At 43.6% G+C, this 21382-nt stretch overlaps 1 long non-coding RNA gene across 1 annotated transcript in view; it reads right to left on the reverse strand.

Annotated features, from left to right (window-relative positions):
* Nucleotides 1-528: 528 nt before the first annotated feature.
* LOC114813332 overlaps nucleotides 529-21382 on the reverse strand; it is a 151251-nt gene continuing 130397 nt past the window's right edge. The window contains exon 3 of the long non-coding RNA XR_003761052.2: nucleotides 529-618. This is a non-coding gene — a long non-coding RNA (uncharacterized LOC114813332). The remainder of the gene's footprint in view (nucleotides 619-21382) is intronic.

A 21382-nucleotide genomic window follows, 5' to 3' on the forward strand; every position in this document is an offset into this window, starting at 1 on the left:
TGGGCCCTGATCTAAGGAGAGTCATTAACTGTGGCCTTGAGAACATCAAGATCAAAGACGGAGAGTAGAAAGAACATCCTGGTTTGCTTGTGGCCCTGGGAGCTTTGGGCTGAACAGTTTGGCCTTTGTTCCTACCTGGAAGGCTTCCTAGAGGAGGAGGAGGGAAGAGGCCAGGGGCTGAAATTTTCAGACTGTCTTTGAAAGATGGGAAGGGAAGTTCACTGGATGATGAGAGTGGAAGGGTGCTCTGGACCCAGGGCTTGGCCAGGCTTCCAGGTCAGGAGAGGGAGAAGATATAGAGGCTGAAGTGAAGTTTTACTTGAGCAGAAGGGATGTGAAAAGGATCAGGCTGAGTCCGAAAGACAATGCAATCAACCAGAACTGGGAAAATCCAGAGAAGCGCAGACCTTTCCAATCCAGCCCCCGGGGAGCACGGTCCCAGCAGCATCCATTATAGCATTCGTTACCGAACAGCCTGAGCTCGATCCGACCAGGTATCAATTACATGCCAAACACTCACCTCTCCCTTTCCCAGTCGTGGGGATGAAACATCATCTGGGAAGGTTCTTTAAATTAAATCCCTCTGTGAATTCGTGGGGTTGCAACACACCATGAACACTGAAACAAAGATAAAAAGGAATGTGAAATCTTTGTTTCCAAGATTAGTCGTTCTGCCCATCCTGCCTTTAAGTCTACTGTTTTCTAAGAAGAGGCTGGCATGTGCTTGGGTGTCTACTGCACAGGGAGTTGAATCAAACTTATTTTTCAAAGAGTTTAATAAAGTCCAGAAGGAATTAAAGCAGGAGGAGCACAACAATGGCTGAATCACAGACCCCTTAAAGCCCTGGGGCCTTTCCTCCTGGGCTCTGTGGGGATCTGGGAAGCAGCCCAGATAGCTCACTCCCAGGAGACATGTTTTCTTCATCTGAATTGGTCTTTCAGGCAGTAGAAAGTTCAAATCGTCGCTGTTCATCACAAGTCACCGATTTTATGGGTTTCATGCATGTGGGTTTCAGGACACAACACTTGACCAAGCCTGGTTTGAATCAGGAGGACTGTTGATGCAGGAGAAAGAACTGTCCAAGTTACAAATGGCTTTGATCCTAGACAAGATGGGAAATGTCCATGGATACGAGCAGACAGGGAGCTCTGTGGTGTTTGCTTGCCTGAGCAACAAGCAGGGTAACATCCTCGGGTCTTCTGGTCACTCAAGCTTCTAAAAACTCAGAAAGGGAAGCAGGATGCGCAAGTAGATAGAGCATGGGCTTGTGAGTCACAGGGACCTGGGTTCTAATCCCAGCTCTGTCGCCTGTCTGCTGTGTGACCTTGGGCAAGTCACTTCCTTTCCCTCTGTCTCTGTTACATCACATCTAAAATAGGGAATAAGACTGTGAGACCCACTTGAGACATGGACTGTGTCCAACCTGATTAGCCTGTATCTTCCTCAGAGCTTCACACAGTGCCCAGCACATAGTAAGCACTTTAATACCAATAAAAAAAAAATTGCCTGCAAATTCTTCCTGGAGGACAAACCGCAGGCTTCAAAAGGCTTCAGATGTGATCAATACAAAAACTTTCAGATTCTCCTTGTATAGGGGTTTTTCTGCAGGTCTAGTGAGGAGGTGATTTTGGGTACGCGCTGAAGGCATGAAAGGCCAATGGCATTTGAGCTCTTACTTTGTGTACAGCATTGTACTCAGCACCCGGAGAGCTCAGCATAATAGATTTGGGTAGACTTGACCCCTCCCCTTGAGGATCTTACAAATTAGCGGGGAAGATGGATGTTTAAAGTACAGCTATAGGAAAATTTCCCCAAACTATCTTGTCTTAGTCTTATGCCACTGAGTCGTCTCCGACTCATATGACCCCATGGACACATCTCTCCCAGAAAGCCCCACCTCCATCTGCCATCGTTCTGGTAGTGGATCCATAGAGTTTTCTTGGTCAAAATATGGATGCGGTTTACCACTGCCTCCTTCCAAACAGTAAACTTGAGTCTCCGCCCTCAACTCTCTCCCATGTTGCTGCTGCCCAGCACAGGAGAGTTTTGACATGGCAGATTGCCTTCCCCTCGCTAGCAACTGCCCAAGCTTAGAATGGAAGGGATATGCCTCTGCGTGACTCTCCCTCCCACAGTCGAGTCTGGTAGAGTACTGGAAACTCTCCAGGTGTAACTCAGAGGGGTCCCAGAACTGCGGCGGAGGTCAAGTAGCCCTGGTTGGTGCAGGTTTCCATGCTAACTTTACCCATCTTCATAGAAAGAGAAGTACAATTCTGGTACTCTTAAGGTGGCAAGAGATTATAGAAGAGAAAATCAGACAGATCGGCTGGGGACGGTGCTGCTCTGGGGATGGGCTGCTCTTGGGAGGAATGGTCCCTCTGAAGGGGTATGATCCTCTGAAGATGAGGTTCTGGGCCACACCCCACCTATCTCCATAGCAGAGAAAGTCTCTGGGGGGTCCTACTGGGAGGGGCCTCTTCTCCCCATAGGCCTTATGTAAAGGTTTAGCTAGCGTCTTCCTGTACTCGTCATTCAATTGTTCATTCAATCGTATTTATTGAGCACTTACTGTGTGCATAACACTGTACTTAGTGCTTGGCAAGTACGATACAGTAATAAAGAGCAACAATCCCTGCCGACACTAGGCTTACAGTCTAGAAGGGGGAAGACAGACATTAAAACAAGTAAACAGCAGTCAATATGAATAAATAGAATTATAGATATATACGCATCAAAATAAGTGAACAGGAATATAAATAGAATTATAGCTATATACAAATATATGTAAGTGCTGTGGGGTTGTGGGGGGAAGAGCAAAGGGAGAGAGTCGAGGTGACGCGGAAGGGAGGAGGAGCTGAGGAAAAGGGGGGCTTAGTCTGGGAAGGCCTCTTGGAGGAGGTGAGCCTTTAGTAGAGCTGTGAAGGGGGGGGAAGAGAGTGACTGTTTGACAGATATGAGGGGGAGGGCGTTCCAGGCCAGAGGTAGGAAGTGGGCCAGGGGTCGACAGAGAGACAGGCGAGATCGAGGCACACTGAGAAGGTTAGCACCAGAGGAGCGGAGTGTGTGAACTGGGATGTAGAAGGTGAGAAGCGATGTGAGGTAAGAAGGGGCAAGGTGATGGAGAGCTTTAAAGCCAGTAGTGATTGCCACAAAGTAAGTGCTTGACAAGTACTAAAAAAAAGAGTGGAGACTAATTAGGCATATAAAAGACAATATTTCTGCTTCTAAAGTCCTGAAAGTCACCTGCTTCTTTGAACAGCTATTCAGAATTTCTAATTCACTCTCTGGGGGTCGACCACTCCCTTCCCCATTAAGGAACTGGGTTCTAATCCCCGTTCCACCTCTTACGTGCTGTGTGACCTTGGACAAGTCACTTAACTTCTTTGTCCCTCAGTTCCCTCATCTGCAAAATAGGGATTCAATACCCATTCTCCCTCCTATTTAGACTGTGAGCCCCATGTAGGACTTGATTATCTTGTATCTACCCCAGTGCCTAGAACATAGTAAGCACTTAACAAATGCCATTCTTATTATTAATGTTAAAAACAGCTGCAGAGCCCCACCTTCCTTCCTTTTTGACAGCAATTTGAGAGAGGCAAGATCTCATGTCTTGTTCCCCTCCTCATACTAAATTTTCCTCATAGGGACAAATTAAATGGAGACTAGAGTTAATTTGGCTTCTTTTTGGTCCCTCAGATGCCTCAGTGAGAGATGCATCCCCAAAACATGGAGCCTAATATTGTAGAGTGAATTAACATTTTGCCTTGAGGAACTCGGTAAAGTAACATTATCAGGCACATGCAAACATACCTGGCTAATCGTACCAACATGGTGAAGCATGTTGTACCACCCACATTCAGTTCAGGCCTGCAAGCCATTTCAGCCTCAACAAGGAGCTTTCTTCACCACTCTATATAATGTCATTAAATTTTGCATCTATTAAGATTGAATCCACTGAGTTGAGAATACGATTTTTGAGCTTCTGCCCTTTCTCAGGGCAGTGCCTCTACTTGTCCTCCATACTTCTCCCCAACCACCTCCACCCATTCCACCAAGCATACCCCACTGAGGAGAACATTCCTCTTAAGTGCAAGACTGAGAAAGGATGTAAACCCACAAGTGCTACTAAGCAGCAAGGCCAAGTGGAAAGAGTATGGTCCTGGGAGTCGGGGGACCTGGGTTCTAATCCTAGCTCTGCCATCTTGAGCGAGTCACTTAAATTCTCGGTGCCTTGGTTCTCTCATATGCAAAATGGGGATTAAATCCTATGCCTCTCTACTTAGATTGTGAGCCTTAAGTAGAACAGGGATTGGGAGCAACCTGATTATCTTGGACCTACCCAGAATTTAGTAGAGTGCTTGGTACATAGTAAGCGCTGGTTAAGTACCATTAAAAAAAGAGGGTTCCCAAGCCAAACTGATTCAGATTAAAGAACAGCTGGAGAGGAAACCACAAAGTTCCATCACTCCTCAAAGCTAACTACCCTGTCTCCATGATGCTCTTGGCCTTATTCCAGGATGGGTGGAGAACAGAACCACTTTAATGCAACTCTGCCCATTCCCACAAGTTCTCCAACTGGGCCCACAAAGGTGGTGTTTCTACTAGAATCCAGCTGGGATTTTCCAATAAGAGCATCCAAACTCACTCATTTGGCTGGGGTGATATAAACAAGTTGATCCCACAAAGCCACTTTATCGCTTAAGTGAGCAAAGTCGACCAAAACTAGCCAGCAAGGGGAAAAAAACAACAAAACACAAATTTTACCAAATCATTGCAATGCTTTGACCCAGAGGAAATGTTTCTCCCAGGCTGAAATGCTTCCAACTGTTCAAAAGTAAAAAAAAGAAGAAATGACAAAGAAGTCTACACTCTGGGTTCCAATGGGACCCTCCCATCTCTAGACAATGGCTGAGATCAATAGCCTAGGGGATGGAATGTCCTCTTGGCGAGTTTGAAAATGATGCTGCTACATTGCTTAATCTACGAAAGGTTCCCACGTCTTGCCCTCTGCTACTATCTGCAGGGGTGGGAAAGCTAGGAGATGTTTGCAAGGTGCACTGCATCACAGTTAGCAAATAATTAAATGGTACCCCAGCTACTGGCTTCCTATTAGAGTAAAAGACACTGGATTAAGCCTGTGGGAAACTAATTATAATGTGTTAAACCTGAAATATTATTTCACTTCTGTGTATTCCTCCTCCCGCTGCTGTTGTAGGTTTACAACCAACGGCTCAAGATGTGATTAATCATCCGTCAAATGAACGCAGGGAGGGGTCTGCGTTGCTACATCATTGGACTCTGGATGAAGATGACAAAAACTCATGGAGAAAGGCACTATAATCGTTACTGAAATCTCCAAGAGAGGGGGCCCTCCTTACCAAGTATTTCTAGAAATGCAGCCCCAACTTCCCCAGTGGGGAAGCAGGGTGGTCTAGTGGAAAAAGCATAGGCATGGGAGTCAGAGGATCTGGGTTCTAAACCCAGCTCTGCCAGCTGCTTGTTGTGTGACCTTGGGCAAGTCACAACTTCTGTATCCTTAGTTTCCTCGATTGTACAATGGGGATTAAATTCTCCCTCCTACACAGACTGTGAGCCCCATGAGGGAGAGGGGCTATATCCAACCTAATTAACCTGCACCTACACCAGCATTTAGAACACTGTTTGACACATAGTAAGTGCTTAACCAATACCATTAAAACATGGCAGACATTTTGTTACACTTCCATTGGACCAAGAGGATGTAGGTGAGGATTCTCCTCAAATCCATCCAGCAGTCCTCTACTCTCCACCTTATCAGCTCTTAATAAATAGCTAAATGTCATGTTTGACTGAATCAAACCAACACCATTTTATTGACCCTACATGAATACTTTCTTCCACTGGGTGAGTAGCAGAGGTTCATTGTAGATTTTTTTTAAGTTGTGCTGTAAGAACACATCATATGGCTCAAAATTCCTTAAATTCACCTCCATCAGGGGTTATACTGTCTGTGCCCTACAGCATCCATTTGTAGCAAACAAAAATTGGACACCAGCTGCAACAGCCATTAGCTTAACTGTCAATTCAAAGCAAATGGCTATTGGGGTTGGTGTTGTCCTTATATGGCCGGCTGCCACCCCTCCCCCAACAGCTCCACAGCCAGCAGAAGGCTGAAGGGCCCCAGGGTCCTCCATCCCCAGGGCATCTGCCTTGTGTCTTTGACCTAAGCATGCAGCTTCTGCATCTCTGCATTTTTAACATGACATGACTTCAATGTGCTCAGTCTCCATGTCACACAAGAAAAAAAGACAGCATCAAAAAGATTGGAAAGGCAGGCTGAACTTGAGTAGCATGATGTGAGACCAGATGACACACTTGTGCCATCTGAACCATAACACAGACTATAAAATGCTATATAACAGACATTTTATTACATACATGTCCACTTTTTATGGTATTAAGTGGTTACTATGGGTTAAACACAGTTCTAAGCACCGTGGTAGATATTAATTAGAATAGACAGGCCCCATCCTACATGGGATTCACAGGATAACTGAGGCACAGAGAAGTTTAGTGACTTGGCCAAGGTCACAACAAGCAATTGGCAGAGCCGGGATTAGAAACCAGGCCTCTGATTCCCAAACCCACTCTCTTCCCATTAGGCCACGCTGCTTCTCACTCTCAGATTTCTGATGGGTCACAAAGTAGATCACAACTCCACAACTTTTCTAAGTAGACAAGTGGCTATTTCCAAATCAGATAAAATATTTTTACTTCCATTCTAGACATGCAGATCTCACAGTAACTTAATTTTGATGCATATAATCTCTACCTTATTACTCTAATACTTCAAAAAAATAATGATCAGTGCTTGTTGGCATAACGCTGTAGTACCGTGACCCTTCAGAAGATGAGCTCCTTGGGAGAAATGTCTGTGTCATGGGCAAATGCAATACAGTGCCTAGCTCATCAGGGAGGTTCTGGGCTGAACCACTTTCAGCATTAGAACGCTACCACCCACAGTGTATTTACAAGCTTGTTGCTCAGGAACATGGAATATTGGTGTCAGGTAGGTTTGTGCTCTGGGCAACAGCTCTTACAAATTTTAAACTAACTTCTACACACACACAGGAACTCCACTCTTCCCCAGATAGTCACCTGCATCTAAATATGTGCCATCTTAATAAAACCTTAAGAGAATTCTTGTGGACAGTTTGCTTTCAGACTCTATACCAAAGAACTCACTGTTAACGGCAACTTGGTACAAGGACACCTATTGCTGACCTTTACAATCTAAAAATAGATCTGGAGCTATGTCTTCCCCAGCACTGAGCAGAATTGGATGATGGAACTCAGAAGCCAGTGATCTGGAACAGTTAATGTCAACTTTTTTGGATATTAACACACAATGGGATTATTTTAAGTAGCAATGAAAAAACCTCAAATATCATCTCAGAGTTCAGACAGTTAGCCACCTTTACCCAAACCTCTTTGGAATCAGAACCATATTTGATTGGGTTTTCTTTGAGAAACTTCAGTACTTTGTGGTTTTAAACAGACTAGAAATAAGAAAAACATATTTTGAAATTGAACAATAATACCCCAAGTTAGTATTTGTGTAGGCTTATTGAGAAAGCACTGGATTTCAGCAAATGGCTACTTGTTCAACCTCTCCAGAAGAGTGGTGAATTTTACTTCAGGGAAACTGAACCCATGGTCACACTTTGGCTTGGAAATTAGGTGTCAATAAGGATGATGCAGACAGCCTGCTCTGAATTATCCAAATAAAAATTCATATTTCCTGTTTCTGGGAGAACTCAGGCAAACCAGATTGTTTTTTAGCTTGAAAAATTCAGAAGCAATGTGGCCTTTGAAATCCTATTTTATAAATGAAAAACTGAAATGGGGAGAGGTATATAAGAAGAGGAGGCAGCATGGCCTAGTGGAAAAAGCAGGAACGTGGGAATCATGAGACCCAGGTTCTAGTACTGGCCTAACTACTTTGCTGCTTTGTAACCTTGGGGACAACAACTTCTCAGGGCCTCAATTTCCTCATCTGCAAAATAGGTAGGAACCCAATAAAATACCTGCTCTTTCTCCCTTTTAGATTGTGAGCCCTAGGTGGGTCAAGGACTGCGCTCAATTTGATCATCTTGGGTGTACCCCAGTTTGCACAGTGATCTGCACATAGTAAGCGTTTAATACATACCATCCTCTTTAATATTACTGCTCTAGACCACAGGGTAAGTCCTGATCTAGTAATCAGTTTTCTTCAACTTGGCACAGTTCAGGGCGCATTATTCTGGCACCCAATCCTTTGTAAGACCCAAAACAGGTAGGGGCCGGGGCAAGAAAAAAATGAAAACAAATAAACTTTCTGAAACCACAGAAGAGTGATTGGGTGCAGTCCCAACTTTGGGCAAAGATTCGACATGGTACGATTTTATCCACAATACTATTAGTGTTCAGCAAGTTCAATATCCAACAGCATTCTTCAGATCATTGTCTTGTTTAACATTTCCCTTCCCACGGCTATTATTTTAGCACACAGGCCATATTATACCATATAGATGCTAGAACATTTGTTGACAAGCAGTGTGGAGAAATGCTTCCGTGTGCTTGAATCCCAGCCCAAAGAAGAGAGTGAACCAGTTCACATGGGTGCAGAGAGGAGACTGTTTCTCCCCTCTCTTCCCACCCAAGCAGGCATTGTAGCACTCAGCTAGGTTCCAACCAGGCCAGCTGGAAAATGGGGAGGCAATGGAGGAGGCTGGAGGCAGCACTAACCTCGGCTTATTCTGTTTTGCTTTCTCCAAATTCTGGCCTCTTACCTCACAGGACTCTCCTCAGGGGGAGAGGGAGTGACAGTCAGGCATCTGTATTGTTCAGGCAATCACTCTGTGCAGAACACTGGATGCCAGGCCCTCGTTCTCAGGGGTACTGAGCAAGTCATCTGGGTGAAGGGGAGGACTGTGGGGGGAGAGCACTCCCTTGCATGCCGGTTAACGTAGGAAAAATTTGATCCTCATCCTAATCAACCGTGTTTGATCACTGACTGGGTGTAGAGCACTATAGTAAGCACTTGATTGAGTACAATTCAGTTGGTAGACACAATCCCTGCCCTCAAAAAACTTAGAGTCTAAAGGTTAATGGTAAACATTAGACTTCAAGCATGTTCCTATTTAGAGAGCATGCCTGGTGTGAATTAACCCTTTCTAATTTCCTACACTAACTATTGCTTTTTCAACCAAATCATTGAAGGATTAAAAATTTGAAGGGTCTTTCAGCTTCATAAAGTCACTTCTCAAAAAAATGCAAAGTGGCCTATCATATGAGAACCAATCTTCATACTACAACTTTCATTTTACAGAAGGCAATAGCTTCACTACAGATTAAAATCCTATTTTTCAATCACCCAGACCTTCTAAAGAATAATAATGTTGGTATTTGTTAAGCGCTTACTATGTGCCGAGCACTGTTCTAAGCGCTGGGGTAGACACAGGGGAATCAGGTTGTCCCAGGTGGGGCTCACCGTCTTAATCCCCATTTTACAGATGAGGGAACTGAGGCACTGAGAAGTTCAGTGACTTGCCCAAAGTCATAGAGCTGACAAGTGGCCGAGCTGGGATTCGAACCTATAACCTCTGACTCCAAAGCCCGTGCTCTTTCCACTGAGCCACGCTGCTTCACAACAGCTTTGATTGTTAAATAATTATTTTGCTGTCCTTCAAGGTCAAAAATATTGCACTGGTTATTAGACTGTATTTTATGGGTGGATGGGGCTGAAATACCTATGCATGACCAAAAAGATAGTCCTTTGCCATGCTGAGAAGTTCACTTTATGACAAAGCTGAAGATGTTTTGGATTCTCCTCCTTGGTATCACTATCTTTTCAGAGCGTAGATTCTAGAAGAACCATCCCATTTCAATTGTCCTAGGAAAAGCCGCTCTATCTGCTGCCATCACCTCCTAACTCTTCTAAGTCCTAGTTCACTGCAAAGGATCCTTTCACTGGAGCCTTTAAAATGGTGTTACCACTCTTCCAGCTTATTGTATCCTCACTTTTCAGGACAACATAGTGCACTGCTTGAGTAAATATCGAACATCAGTGATGGTTTCCAAAAATTTGAGCTAACATCATTTTGCTCTGAGGGTAGGGAAACAATTTTTTTCCAGTTAAAGAATAAATATAGTTATTTTTGACTAGAGAAGAGTCAAAATTGGATGAACGATACCTCAAAAGTTTCCACACCCTGAATCTTCTCAGGGGAATAGACTCTGTATGCACTTTTAATGGGGGGGAAAAATCCAAATTCAAACAAAAATGAGCTGGATTCTCCTGGTTGCTAAGGAGTCATCTCTCAGGCACTTGGAAAGTTGTCTTAGTTCCTTCAGCTGCTTCTGGGTGCTGACTTCTCACTGACCCCCTACTACAACTCAATCCGCACACTCCGCTCCTCTAGTGCCTCTTCCCTGCCTGGAACCCACTCCTTCCTCAAATCTGCCACCACAGCTTTCCCCGTCTGAAATCCTACCTCCTCCAGGAAGCCTTCCCCAATTAATTTCCAACAGCCATCCTTAACACTCATGGATATATCTATTTACATATTCTAGTAATAATAATATTGATAGCATCTAACAACCCCACACATCCTATCCGTTACCAAGACCTGCCGGTTTCATCTCTACAATATCGCCAAGATCTGCCCTTTCCTCTCCACCCAAACGGCTACCTTACTATTACGGGCCCTCGTTATATCCCGGCTAGACTACTGTGTCAGCCTTCTCTCTGACCTCCCTTCCTCCTCTCTCGCCCCGCTCCGGTCTATTCTTCACTCCGCTGCCCGGCTCATCTTCCTGCAGAAACGATCTGGGCATGTCACTCCCCTTCTTAAACAACTCCAGTGGTTGCCTATCGACCTCCGCTCCAAACAAAAACTCCTCACTCTAGGCTTCAAGGCTCTCCATCACCTTGCCCCTTCCTACCTCTCCTCCCTTCTCTCTTTCTACCGCCCACCCCGCACGCTCCGCTCCTCCGCCGCCCACCTCCTCGCCGTCCCTCGGTCTCGCCTATCCCACCGTCGACCCCTGGGTCACGTCCTCCCGCGGTCCTGGAACGCCCTCCCTCCTCACCTCCGCCAAACTGATTCTCTTTCCCTCTTCAAAACCTTACTTAAAAATCACCTCCTCCAAGAGGCGTTCCCAGACTGAGCTCCTCTTCCCCCTCTACTCCCTCTGCCATCCCCCCTTTACCTCTCCGCAGCTAAAGCCTCATTTTCCCCTTTTCCCTCTGCTCCTCTACCTCTCCCTTCCCATCCCCACAGCACTGTACTCGTCCGCTCAACTGTATATATTTTCGTTACCCTATTTATTTTGTTAATGAATTGTACATCGCCTTGATTCTATTTAGTTGCCATTGTTTTTACGAGATGTTCTTCCCCTTGACGCTGTTTAGTGCCATTGTTCTTGTCTGTCCGTCTCCCCCGATTAGACTGTAAGCCCGTCAAACGGCAGGGACTGTCTCTATCTGTTGCCGACTTGTTCATCCCAAGCGCTTAGTACAGTGCTCTGCACATAGTAAGCGCTCAATAAATACTATTGAATGAAAAGTGCTTACTACGTCACACACACTGCTAAGGTGCTGGGGTTTTGACATCAGACCCAATCCCTGTCCCTCATGAGGCTCACATTCTATTTCATCCTTTTTTTTACAAATGAGTTAACTGGAGTTCAGAGAGGTTAAGTAACTTCCCCAATGCCTCACAGCAGATCTGGGATTCAAACCTAGATCTTCTCACTTCCGCCACCTGTGCTCTTTCCACTGCTTCCTCTATTCATTTCCCCTTGCTATACTCTCGCTAAAACTAGTCATAACTATGTTTTTCCTCCTGCTCCCACAAGTTTAAAATAACTTTAGCTTCCTTGTCCCCCACATTTTGTTCTGAGATAATCACGGGCCTATACTTTGCCTTTAATTTCCATTCTACCATTCAAAAACTCAGTAGCTCCGTTCACTGTGGGCATGCCATAAGTAATACTGATTGATTGGGTAAATTAACGGATGATTAATCATATTTACTAAGCACTTACTATTTGCAGAGCATTATACTAAGCACTTGGGAGACCACAATAGAACATAGTTGGTGGACACTTTCCCTGCCCACAAGAAGCTCACAGTCTAGAAAGGGAGAAGATATCCATTAGGAATTACTCGGAGAAACAACACGGCTTGATGGATAAAGCACAGGCCTGGGAGTCAGAAGGACCTGGGTTCTAATCATGTCTGCTCTACCTCATGTCTGCTGTGTGATCTTGGGTAAGTCACTTCACTGGGCCTCAGTTACCTCAGTTACCTGGAAAATGGGGATTAAGATTGTGAGCCCTGTATGGGACAGGAACTATATCCAATCCAATTCCCTTGTATCTACTCCAGTGCTTAGTACAGTGCCTCGCACAAAGTAAGCTATTATCAAATACCATAATTATTATTATTAGGGAATGTTCCAGATATTACATTGTCCTTCCATAGCCGTTAAAATGACTGTTAAAGAGAGCAGCATCGCTCTGTTCTTCCATGCAACCTTTGTCCCCATTGTCAGCAACAGAAGCAGTGTGGCTTAGTGGAAAGAGCATGGGCTTGGGAGTCAGAGGTCATGGGTTCGAATCCCAACTCTTCCACTTGTCAACTGGGTGACTTTGGGCAAGTCACTTAACTTCTCTGGACCTCAGTTCTGTCATCTGTCAAATGGGGATGAAGATTGTGAGCCCCACGTGGGACAACCTGATTACCTTGTATCTACCCCAGCACTTAGAACAGTGCTTGGTAAATAGTAAGCTCTTAAATACCATTATTATTATTAATACTGGGCTGGGCAGGCCGTAGTGTCGGGACTACTGATCTTAACTAACTCCCAGGGAATAGTTCATACATTTGGATAAATTTTTTCAACAATAAGAACTCCTGGGCACCATTATGCCAGCTCAACAATCACCACAGAAAGTGGGAAATTGAGTTTATTCTATAGAACTTCTAAAATATTCACATTAGGAGGATTTCTTTTTTTTTTCCTATTCCTAAGACTTTAGAGGATGATCACATCAGGATGGCTATTAGATGAAATTTTCTAGGAGCTGGACAGTTTTATGTATAAGGATAAAAAACAGTTCCCATTTTAACCCTATGACTGCAGATCATCTGGTATTATGCCAATTCTTCTCTAGCCATGGTCAGAATCAGAATCAGAATCAGTAAGAGCCACAGGATCAGAGAACAATAACTGTTCCGGAAATCCACATGAATGAACTGAATAACTCAGAGACAATCAATTCTAGTGCATTGAACACATGACCTGGAATCAAGAAACTTCTCCCTACTCTGATGTTCAGATGTACGATCTTGGGTTTAACCCTCTCCATTGTTCAATCTCTCCAACTGTAAAGTGAAAAATTATAATATTTAACCCTTTATTTAAAAGGGTGTAATGTGGTGGGATCCTGGCACATAGTAAGCACTTATCAAATACCAGAATTAGTATTATTATCTTAAAAAAATGGAGAATGCAGATATTAGCCAACAATCGAAAGTGAGTCAATCAATAGTATTTATTGAGAACCTTTTGTGAGCAAAGCATGGTGCTAAGACCTTCAACTCCAATTAGATGTTGTAGCGCTGTTTTGACAGAACAAATGCCACAAAGTGCAATGCTAGGAAGAGGCACAACCTCAGAGGTTTTCCGGTAAATACTACAGGCTCCATGTCCATATCTTAATCACAGAAACTTGGCACCCCAGGTAATGAGCTGTTGGATGAATTGACTGCCTGACTTGAAATTCAGAAATAGGCTATTTGGGAAAGGCTTGCTACACAAAGTGCACAATGCAAATAGAAAGGTTTTCACTAAAAACTGCCAACTATCTATTTATTTATATTCACCTCCCTCTCTACACTGTGAGCTCGTTGTGGGCAAGCAATGTGTTTGATGGTGTTTTGTACTTTCCCAAGCACTTATAGAGTGTTTTGCCCATGGTAAGTGCTCAATAAATATGATTATTATTAATAGTAATAATATCAGATTTGATGCCAATTAAGAATCATCAAGCAGCTTAAGCTAAAAAAGCTGACCACTCTGCCACAGGAGTTCAAGGTTCACTACTTGGCTTGTGGAACATCCTGTTGGGTTCTCCCAATGTCAACTGCTCTCTCACCCACCATTTCTCAATCAGAAGATCCAGAAGGAGCTTGGTATTGTCAATCCTTGATTATTTCAAAATACAAAGGAGTGCTATAAACACAGATCAGCAAACTGTACTTCTTGCCTCCATAAAGCAATTCCCCTGACCTTTTGGAAAAGGGAGAAAGAGGAGGTGAGAGGAAAGGGAGGAGGGGAAGAAGCAGCTTGGGTTTACCCTGGGGTTCATGAAATAGTGTGAGGGCAAAGGGAGAGGAGGCTTGAAATTGTGTTTTCAAACCAAACAATCTGGGAGAGAGATATGGGACAAACTAGGGTCTAACTACAGGAGAAGCTCAGCGGGAAGTAGGCAACAGAGAACAGTTGACCTACAGAGTTCTGCACTGCTTCAACACCTGAACCAAGAAGTCTGGCTAAGGCAGTGCCTGAGGAAAAGAATTATGGAAAAAATGCCTATCCCACATTTCATATCTCTGTACTTTATTGGATACTGTAGGAACCCCACAGAGAGCAGGATATGAAAGGAATAGCATGACAGGGAGAAGGGGAAGAAAAGTGGGCTTGGGACTTAGCCAAACAATGTGGAAGCAATTGAGACTTACCAGAATAATTTCCATCGTAGATTCTGGATGCACAAAAGATGGAGTGCCCCATAGATTCCCTCTGATTGGCAGTTCTAGGTTCCCGTCACTCCCAGAAGGAGGCCATCCCTTGGCCTTTGCAACCCTACATCAGGCCTCTGTTGGACGTGAACTGGTCTCGGGTTGGAAAGTGACTTTCTACTTGTTCTGCCAGTTGCTGAAATCCAGGTTCTGGGCTGTTCTCATTGATATTAATCTGGGTCCATTCATTCCATCCCATTTGTCATCCCCTCAGCATGGCCTAGTGGATAAAGTGCTTAATACAGTGCCCTGCACATAGTAAGCGCTCAATAAATACTATTGAATGAATAAAGCACAGGCCTGGGAATCAAAAGGTCATGGGTTTCAATCTTGGCTCTGACACTTGTCTGTGTGACCTTGGGCAAGTCACTTAATGTCTCTGTGCCTCCGTTCCCTCATCTGTAGAATGGGGATTAAGAGTGTGAGCCCTGTGAGGTACAGGGATTTTGTCCAACCTGATTATTTTGTATCTACTTCAATGCTTAGAACAGTGCCTGGCACATAGTACTTAAATACCATTATTACTATTATTATTTTTATTAATAAATGTTTTAAATAAGCTGCTGTATGAGCTACTAAAGGTTAATTATCTTTCTCACTGAGAAATTGGACAATAAATTACACAAATTCCAATGAGGAATGAAAACTGTAAGCCCGTCAAACGGCAGGGACTGTCTCTATCTGTTGCCGACTTGTTCATTCCAAGCGCTTAGTACAGTGCTCTGCACATAGTAAGCGCTCAATAAATACTACTGAATAAAAACGAAGAATCTCTCAGCCAGCTCTGATGGATAAATGACCAACTTTAGCTTCTTCTCCCTTTCTGTGGGTACCGAGTCAAATGGATAGCAGTTGTTTATAACATGGTACCCTTATCCATTGTCTTAATCTAAAAATCTTGCTGCTTGTCACAAATATGCTTTACCCACTGAGGACAAAAGCATATCTAGAGATGGAGCTTTTTACTCTGTACACAAGATGTTAGGAGAAAAAATCCCAAGGCTAAGAAGGTGTGTATGGAGGATGGGGATTTTTAAATGAGTTTCTTTCTGACACCAAACATCTTGGGTCTGAGTTTCTAAATGGTAAGCTCATTGTACTGTACTTTTCCAGGACTTTAGTACTGTGCTCTACCCACAGTAAGCACTCAATAAATACTATTGATGGATTGATATGAGCAGAGTCAGCTTCTCAGCAGAGGATTGCAGTACAGAAGATGGGGGAGGACTAAGAATGCATTACGCATTTATTCAATCGTATTTATTGGGTGCTTACTGTGTGCAAAACACTGTACTAAGCCCTTGGGAGAATACAATATAACAATAAACAGACACATTCCCTACCCACAACGAGCTTACATAGTAGAAGACTGTATCTATTATCCACTGGAGGTGGATTTGTTCAAGCGCACCTAACATCTGTCAAGTTGAAACCTGCACTTTCGGCTTCCCGAATCATGAAGATAGATAAAAAGGAGGGGAAACTGTCAAGCACCCTTGGTACCACCACCGGGAGGACCAAATGCCTGATTAGGACACTTGCTCCTGCATTTCTCACAGTCCTCATGGCCTAATGTCCTTCTGTCCTCTCACTTCTCTGCTTGTCTCTCCTCCCCTCCCCACACCTCAGAGCTGGGAAAGTCCTGTTTTGCTTTCCTGCTATTGGTCTGCATTTCATTACTGATGCAACTGGGGACTTTCAGTTTCCAGCCATTTGATCCAACGGCTAGGCACCCGCAACCAAATAATGTGTTTACTTTCTTCCTTTGTTTCATTATAGACCTTGTACACATAACAGAATTGGAAAAATACATTTAATTCAAGATTCTTGGATACCCTTGCTTTATATAGACCCAATCTTAATTAGGTGAATCATTCCTTCAGGAGTTTGAAGGAGAGTATGTAACAGATCTGAAATTCTGATATTCTCTGTCCAACCTGGCAATGGATGCCTTAAATCTGAAATCATCTGCATCCGCCACTTTCAAAAAGGAGCCAGTTTTGAAACTGAATTACTTCTGGCTACACAGTAGCATCTGCCCATGAAATGAATTTCTATTAGAAGTTTAAACTCCGTGGCAACCATGATCCGAAATGATCTCTAACTACATTTCTGATTTAACAGAATACAGTAGTTTCATTCAACAATATAATTCCCACTGCAGCTTGTTATGGGCAGGGAACGTGTCTCTAATTCTGTCATAGTCTACTCTCCCAAGCACTAAATACAGTACTCTGCACTGAGAAGCAGCAAGGACTAGTGGATAGAGCCCAGGCCTGGGAGTCAGAAGGTCCTGGGTTCTAATCCTGACTCTCCCACTTGTCTAGATGACCTTGGACAAGTTGCTTCATTTCTCTGTGCCTCAGTTATCTCATCTGTAAAATTGGGATTTAGATTGTGAGCCTCATGTGGAACAGGGACTGTATCCAACCCGATTTGCTTGTAGCCACTCAAGGGCTTAGTACAGCCCCTGGCACATAGTAAGAGCTTAACAAATACCACAATTATTATTATTATAGTAAGCACTCAGTAAATTCCACTGATTTATGGGCAGCTGCAGTACCCACTGAAGGGTCCCCCAGAAACAGTCGAAGAGGAAGCACACAGCATTACATGCATCTTTTGGGCATTCAGTGTGATGTAAATTTTGTGGAAATTTGGGGCTGTTCCAGAGCATTTCTCCAGGGGGAAATCCCTGGAGCACCCCACTTGGTCCAGAGCTTTCACTTGCACCACATCTGAGCTGTGGATCTGGGGGGTTCAGTGGTAAAAAATAAAACAGATATAAAAGCATCCAGTGTTTTTGTTGAAACTGAGTGAGAGATGGGTATAAATGCACCTTTGACAGGAGGAAAGCAGAGAGCATCACCAAAAAAGAGTAATGTGACAAATCAGGTTCATAGTGCTTGGATAATCTTATGACTTTTCAGCACAAAAATAGAGAGAATGATTAAAAATTGAGCAGTGTGGCCTATTAGAAAGAGCGTGGGAGTGTGGTCTAATCTTGGCTCTGCCACTTGCCTGCTGTGTGACCTTGGATAAATCATTCATTCAATGATATTTATTGAGCACTTACTATGTGCATCACTTCTCTATGCCTCAGTTTATTCATCATTAAATACCTATTCTCTCTCCCACTTGGACTGTGATCCACATGTGGGACAGAGACCGGATCTGACCTGATTATCTTTGCTGTACCCCAGCACTTAGTTCAGAGGCATACTAAATGCTTAGCAAATACCATAACTAATATTATGATGTGGCACTTCCCAGAACAAATGGCTATTAGAAGCCGGATGGTCTGTATAAGGTAAACACTAGCTCTTAACATCTTTCTGTTGAGAGGCACACTGGTCATTTCAAAGGCCTCTCCATAGGAAAGGCAAGACCTCTCAGATTTAGCACCAAGGAGGAAGTAGAAATGTTTCTGAATTTCTTCTTGTGAAACAGAACTACTATTTAGACTGCGAGCCCCATGTAGGACAGAATCTGTGTCCAACATGATTATTTTGTATATACCCCAGTGCTTGTTACAGAGTCTGGCACATACTAAATGCTTAACAAATGCCATTTAAAAAAAACAAAAAAAAAAAAAAACCCCAACTCAGATCTTTTTGTCAGTCTTCAAAAACTCTAGGCGTAGACAGATAAACATAACAGGAAGGCCCTATGGCATTAATAACTCAGGAAGCAAACAGAGAGCAATGGTGATTCAATCTCCCTTAACTTGTTTTTCCCAAACATCTACAGCACTTCAATCACATTTTTCACCTTGGACCCAGTTGCGCTTACAATTGCCTAGCTGTCCAAATGGGTCTATTTAGACGCCCTTCAATTGAGGCAGTCGAGGTTGCAGTTCTCCATACTTTAAAGGGCCACGTCAATATTAGAGTTCAAAATAAATCTTCTCTGTAGGGAACATGTTGATTTTATCATTTTTATCATTTTATACTTGAAGTATGATTTACTTTCTACAGTATCTAGAATACTCAAAATGCTGCACTGATACCAAGTCCAAAATCAGCACATTTCATGCAGAGAAAGCACTTGAAGTCAATTACTCCCAATTGCACATAAAATGGACCCCAGAAGGACTCATAATCAATGATAGTTGGATGAAAGGGTGCCCCTCGGCACTATAATAAATTCTTGAAACCATAAGTTTTACCTATACTAGAAAATATGAATAAGGAAATTCAGAAAATAGATCTGACACATCCTTGAACAGTGTTTCGGCTTTCTCATGCTTCAAAATCATTTTCTCATGGCAGGGTTATTATTTTCTCTAAAGTGATTCTTATGTGAGGGCAAATTCACTGTAACCTTTCCCACACGCCTGCGTCAAGGCAGTTTAAAGAGGAACTCTACTCCTCGGGAAAACTCACAAATGTAGTGAAACAGGCTTCAATCTCATTCTAATGACTTCACATTCCTTTCTCAGCTCTTCTCACTGTCTCTGGCTTTCAGTTTACTATTATACTTCTATTTTGGTAGACACTGTGCTAGTAGGAGAAGGAAGAGAAGGCGGAAGATGAAGAGTAATGGTATTTTTTCAACCTCTATTGAAAGCAGTGTACTGTACTAAGCACTTTGGTAGTACAGGAGAAGCACACAATACAATCCTTGCCCAAAGGACCTTACACTCAAATGTGGAAGGAAGACACAGAAACATACACAAAGCCAGTAAGTTAATCTAATTATGAATTTACTGGGAAACAGTACAGACTATTGGAAAGAGCCCAGGCCAGGAAATCTGAGGACCTGGGTTCTAAACTCCACTCTGCCACTAGTCTGTTGTGTGACCTGTGGCAAGTCACCTAAATTTTCTGTGCCTCAGTCACCTCTGTAAAATGGGGATTATATTTTACTTTCTTCTACTTAGACTGGAAGCTCCAGATAGGACAGAGACTGTGTCCAAATTGACCATCTCGTATCCACCCCAGGGCTTATTACAGTGCTTAACAAGCACCATGAAAACACTGAGGAGGACATACATAAATAGGTACGTGCTGGAGGGGCTGAGTAGGATTCAGCTGGGGAGCTTAAATGGGGAAGGACTGTTGATAGTGGTGGGATTCTAGTCGGGTTGTGAAAGAGATGAGGGCTGAAAGGTGGCAGATTTGAGGAATAGGAAAGAGTCGAGGGACAGCGGGAGCCAGAGGTGGGAAGGTGGCAAGACTAGAGCTGGGTACAGTTAGGAGGGGGCCTGGGGAACAATGAAGGGTGTGATGTGGCAGGTAATGGCTGAAGAGAGCAATATGTAAAATGGAGAAAGCTGGGGGAGAGCCTGAAGCCAATGGCAAGGAGTTTCGGTACTATAAAGAAGGAGGTGGGCAACCATTGGAAACTTTGAGGAGAGACCTGTGACGAGTGAGGTCAAGATCAAGATCAAGCGCCTAGCACAATGCTCCGCACACAGTAAGCACTTAATAAAGACGATTAAATGAATGATAAAGGCAGAAGTAAAATAAAGGCTCAGACCAGGTTGCATCTTAACTGATACCAAGGAGTCAACTGTCATGGATAGGTTTGCATGGTGTCCCGCGATCAAGGATGGGATGGATTTTCTCAAGCACAGGCTTCATAAGGAACATGAGACAAGAAGGCAAAAGCAAAATCAGCGTCTGATGCTGCAGGCAGCAAACACAATAGTACAACCAGGGACAATCTGTATGTGTGCAGTGTGGTTCTATACTGTTTAATCTCATGCATGATCTCAGAGGTCAACTTGGCTGTCCGTGGCAACTTCAAGCACAAATGACGACTACACATATAAAACAATTGCCTTGACCTTCAGAAAGGCTCTTCAGGGAAGCCCCAGCAGAAGCTGAATTTCTTGAAACCTCAGACAGCCTCTGCGTTAATATCTCTCCCAAAACGAACACTCCTTAATTTAGAAGTTGCCTCATCTTCCCATGAATCTGATTGGAATTACTCTCTCCCAGCAGGGAAAGGATTCTTACCCACTGAGAGAGATTCCCAAAGAAAGATTTAACAACAACAACAATAATAATAATTATGTATTAAGCACTAAGTGTTCTAAGTACTGAGGTAGATATAAGATAATCAGGACAGACACAGTCTCTGACCCCATTTGGGCTCATGATCTAAGCAGGAGGGAGAACATTTACTGACTCCCCACTTTACAAATGAGGAGACTGAGGCACAGAGCAGTTAAGTGACTTTGCCACTTGCCTGCTGTATGACTTTGGCTGAGTTGGGTTTAGTACCCAGGTCCTCTGACTACCAGGTCCATACTCCTTACCCTAGGTCGTGCTGTTTCTGGGGTTGATAACACCCAGTGTGATCCCATTATGGAAAAGAGGTTTGGGCACATCAGTTGAGCTGTTGCTGTTCCTGCCCTCTTTTGAAATGTGCAAAAAGTGTGGCTTTTTCTATGTCCATCACACTAATACCTTTGAGTCAGTATGAACAAAATTCTTCTCCTCTTATCTCCCTTCTATTTGGAGAAACCCTATATAATAATGATGGTATTCGTTAAGCGCTTACTATGCGCCAAGCACTGTTCTGTATCTTCCTCACTACGGGGA

This window comes from Ornithorhynchus anatinus, chromosome 7 (genome assembly GCF_004115215.2).
Source record: "Ornithorhynchus anatinus isolate Pmale09 chromosome 7, mOrnAna1.pri.v4, whole genome shotgun sequence".
Lineage (NCBI taxonomy): Eukaryota > Metazoa > Chordata > Mammalia > Monotremata > Ornithorhynchidae > Ornithorhynchus > Ornithorhynchus anatinus.